This window comes from Triticum dicoccoides, chromosome 3B (genome assembly GCF_002162155.2).
Source record: "Triticum dicoccoides isolate Atlit2015 ecotype Zavitan chromosome 3B, WEW_v2.0, whole genome shotgun sequence".
NCBI lineage: Eukaryota > Viridiplantae > Streptophyta > Magnoliopsida > Poales > Poaceae > Triticum > Triticum dicoccoides.
In genome coordinates, this window is record NC_041385.1 from 821,584,280 (window position 1) to 821,589,419 (window position 5,140).

The following is a 5,140-nucleotide window of genomic DNA, read 5'->3' on the forward strand; positions in this document are numbered from 1 at the left end:
ACCTACGAAGATGAATAGAAGACGGTGAACCCACGACGGCGACAGCAAGACCAAGACCAAAGTCGACGAGAGGGTAGAAGATGGGCAGCTTTCGGTTAGGTTCGGTCTTTTGGGTTCGGTCTTGGGTCTTGGGTCTTTGCAAGAATCATGCTCACCCCACTCAAACGTAGGTCAGTACGTCCCGTCCCAATACATCACCATGAATGTGATGCTGACATAGGAGCAACTTGATCGGTGTTGCATTAGTATTTCGCATCGTCATAAATAGAAAACCATCAACGATCTTTTGCCACTGCCCGGTATAAGCTTAGCTAGTCGATGGACATGGCTATCGTCCTCCTCCTTCTTCTCCTTCCTTTCGTTGGTGCCGAATGGCAAGTCTGCGGCGGCAGCAGCGGCAACTACACATCAAACAGCACCTACCAAGCCAACCTCCTGCTCCTCTCCTCCACCCTTCCCAACAAGGCCGTGTCCAACACCACACTCTTCGCCACCGCCACGGCCGGCCATGATCCGCATCGTCTACACCCTCGCGCTTTGCCGCGGGGACACCACCGATGCCTCCGACTGCGAGACCTGCGTGGCTGCCGCCTTCCCTGATGCCCAGCAGATCTGCCCATACAATAAGGACGCCACCTTGTACTATGATGCCTGCATGCTCAGGTTCTCCAACCATAATTTTCTTGTTGCCAACAACACCCAAGATCAGATGAGCTGGATCACCCTCCGGAACAACCTCAACTTCACCACAGGCGGCGACTCCGCCAAGCACCTGCTGTTGATGCGTCTCAACAGCACGGCCCAAGCGGCTGCAAACAGCTCGAGGAGGTTCACCACCTCGCGCTTAGGCATCAACCTCATCCCCACGGTGTACTGCCTCATGCAGTGCACGCCCGACCTCACGCCCGACGACTGCACGGCTTGTTTACAGCTTGTTTTGAAGCATAAGATCAAGTCCCTAGATGGAGCGCAAGGTGGTCGAATTCTCGGGACACGGTGTAGCATGAGGTACGAGCTATACCACTTCTACGAAGGGGTCCCCATGCTTGCAATTCCGGCCGTCAACGGCACCATGCCGCCTACCAGGTACCCACATTCCCAGTCGTATCCACCAGCTGCGGCGCCTCCCCGGCTGGTGCAGGCGACCGTCCAAGAACAGCAGGGTATGCAAACTTCTCACCCTGTCCAGGTCATCCTGGCGACATGGCTTCTATTTGATTAATTGATTCAGAAAAATTGTGGAGAAAAGCTTTTTAAATGAGGGAATTCCCTTTGCGTCGAGATGCATACAGCTAGTAAAAAGAACTTATATGTACTGATATATACTCTCTCCATTCAAAATATATGTCATGGTTTTAGTTCAAATTTGAACTAAAACCGTGACAAGTACTTTGAAAAGGAGGGAGTATAATCTATACTAAATTTTCTTTCATGGCAGCTGATTTACTTTTGCACAATATGGTAATCTCCACTTTCAAAAATCTCTTATTAGATCTTTATGATAAGTAGCTTCTTAAGTACTAGTAGACCTGAGCTTAGAACAGATGAATAAAAATAAATAAGTATAAAAACTAAGTTTTTAGAAACTAAGCTAAGTGAATCAAAAAGAAAAGGAGGTTCACTGACATTGGGGTAAACCGTTAGAATCGGAACGGTTCAAAGGTCACTGAAAAATGGGTGAAATTTCCTTTGTCAAATATATGGCCGATCCATGTTTAATTTGTCAGGCTGATTTGTCATTATTGTCTACCACTTGGTAAAAAGATATATTTATTTTTCTATCACTAAATGAATCCGTTTTTGTTTATATATGAGAACTATACATGAATTAGTCTCTTTTTTCTTTAGGACACAACTCACGCAAGAGGGTGTTGCTGATTATTGCTGTGGTGGCTTCACTACTGTCAATACTTGTATGCTTTATCTGTTCCGTTGTATGGATGAGAAGACGAAGACAAGGTTTGTTCTAATGATGGTTCATTCACAACAATGTTCCCCGAAAACTGAAAATTATTGATGTAGCCAGCCAGGTTAAGTTTCAGTCCGAGATTAATGATGTGTATTTGTATGTTCTCTCAATTTAGGAAAGGTAAACTTAAACGACCAGGCTGCCACCAATAGACTGGAAGAAGATGAACTGGTCTGGAGATTAGAGGAGAAGAGTTCAGAGTTCACTCTCTTTGACTTTTCTGAGATATTACATGCTACACATAACTTCTCCAAAGAAAATCTACTTGGACAAGGTGGTTTTGGCCCTGTCTACAAGGTAAATGCATTGTCTTGAAAAGATTCAATCCTGAGTTCATTCTAAAAATATATAAAGATTAGCTTAGATAAATCTAAGATTGACTGGCCATTAATCAAAACATTCTTGCGTGTGCGCTAAAAAACATAGAACTTTGCGGAAATGCAAATAAAGAAAATCTTGATAACTTGATTATTTTGTCATATTTTCCAATGGATGACTTGTAATCCATGTTTTGTCATTTCAGTAAAAAATGATGCCTCCAATTTTGTTTTGTATACATATTTGTAGGGCCAATTACCAGATGGAATGCAAATTGCAGTCAAAAGGCTTGCCTCACATTCAGGACAGGGTTTTACAGAATTCAAAAATGAAGTTGAACTTATTGCAAAATTACAGCACAATAATCTTGTCAAGCTCTTGGGATGCTGCATTCAGGGAGAGGAAAAACTATTGGTGTACGAGTATTTGCCAAATAAGAGCTTGGACTTCTTTATATTTGGTATGCACATTGTATTTTGAACCATATTTTGTATTGTGGTCCATACATTCTATAAAATGCACTCTCTAATGTGCAGAAAGAAACAGGACAGCTTTTATTGATTGGAACAATAGACGTGCGATAATCGAAGGGATAGCCCAAGGTCTTCTGTATCTCCACAAGCACTCTCGGTTACGCATCATACACAGAGACCTTAAGGCCAGTAACATTCTTTTGGACAAGGACATGAATCCAAAATTTTCTGATTTTGGCCTAGCAAAAATATTCAGCTCCAATGATATCCAAGGAAGCACAAAGAGGGTAGTAGGAACATAGTAAGCATATTTCTTATTTACTAATTACAACATAAGTAGTGCCGAGAATACCTTTTATTAGTTGACGAACCGAATTGTATATTTTGATATGATATTTTCTTGTGCTTCTAACTCATTTCAGTGGTTATATGTCTCCGGAGTATGCATCTGAAGGCATTTACTCAATCAAATCAGATGTGTTCATCTTTGGTGTGTTACTCCTTGAGATCCTTAGCGGAAAAAGGAATTCTGGTTTCTATTAGTATGGAGACTTTCTTAACCTTATTGGATATGTGAGTGTTTTCTATACCCTCGTGTGCACGGTCATGTTATTTTTCCAGTGGACTTATAGCTTGTATCATGTATATGCATGTGATGAAGATACTTTCTCGCTTTCTGTAGTCATGGCAACTATGGGAAGGAGGAACATGGGTTGAGCTTCTAGATGCATCAATTGTAAAGGAGATCTGTACATCAGATGCTAGGCGGTACATTAACATTGCACTGACGTGTGTACAAGAAAGTGCAGATGATCGACCCACCATGTCAGATGTCGTTGCAATGTTAAACAGCGAGAGTGTTATTCTTCCAGATCCAAATCATCCAGGATACTTCAACCTAACGGTATCTAAGACACATGAATTTTTTGTCCCATGTAGTAATAATGATGTAACCATCACCGAGGAGCCAGATGGTAGATAGTATCACTTTATTTCAGTTGTAAATAAAAATGTATTCATAGTGGTGTCTAAGGTTTACACTAATCCAAACTATACTCTATATGTTAACTATTGTACCTATTGTTATCCAATCATTTCCATAGTAATTCAAGCTTAAATAAGCCCACCATAGGCAGATGTAGCAACTGAATGAAGTTACACTAGCAGAAAACATCACATCATACACGGGCAAAAACCCTACATTGCTCGTGCCATGCTGCTAACTCTAGTGTGACTTACTCCTCCACCGCCACTCACCTATTTTCTGAATCCCAATGTCATCCTCCCAGACCTTGCCTTCGTCACCCCCACTGGTTCCTCCTTGCCTTTCACCACCTCCCATGCGGTCCTCCTCGCCTTCCTCCTCGGCCCGCCAAGCCCACCGAGCCCTCCTCCTTTGTCGCGGTTGTCGGTAACTACTTAGGGTTTGGGAGAACCAATGCAGTGGTTGCCGTATCGTGCCTTGTCCGAACAAGCGGGGTTCGGGAGGGCTACAAACCCAACAACATCACCACTACCACCTCACAAGCCTGCAACAGTGGGATCCACTGCGACCTCAACCCACGAGGGTGGCCAATGGTTCAAGGACAATGAGAGAGGATGGCTACCGACGATCTCGTCGCCACACATGGTGAGCTATCGCATGTTACTAAAGGAAATATGCCCTAAAGGCAATAATAAAGTTGTTATTTATATTCCCTTATATCATGATAAATGTTTATTATTCATGCTAGAATTGTATTAACCAGAAACTTGATTCATGTGTGAATACATAGACAAACAGAGTGTCACTAGTATGCATCTACTTGACTAGCTCGTTAAATCAAAGATGGTTAAGTTTCCTAGCCATAGACATCAGTTGTCATTTGATTAACGGGATCACATCATTAGAGAATGATGTGATTGACTTGACCCATTCTGTTAGCTTAGCACTTGATCGTTTAGTATATTGCTATTGCTTTCTTCATGACTTATACATGTTCCTATGACTATGAGATTATGCAACTCCCGAATACCGGAGGAACACTTTGTGTGCTACCAAACGTCACAATGTAACTGGGTGATTATAAAGGTGCTCTACATGTGTATCTGATGGTGTTTGTTGGGTTGGCATAGATCGAGATTAGGATTTGTCACTCCGATTGTCGGAGAGGTATCTCTGGGCCCTCTCGGTAATGCACGTCACTATAAGCCTTGCAAGCAATGTGACTAATGAGTTAGTTGCGGTATGATGCATTACGGAACGAGTAAAGAGACTTGCCGGTAACGAGATTGAACTAGGTATGATGATACCGATGATCGAATATCAGGCAAGTAACATACCGATGACAAAGGGAACAACGCTTGTTGTTATGCGGTTTGACCGATAAAGATCTTCGTA

At 42.6% G+C, this 5,140-nt stretch overlaps 1 pseudogene; it reads left to right on the forward strand.

Annotated features, from left to right (window-relative positions):
* The first annotated feature begins 318 nt into the window (after positions 1–318).
* Positions 319–3,742, forward strand: LOC119282488 (annotated as a pseudogene).
* Positions 3,743–5,140: the final 1,398 nt, after the last annotated feature.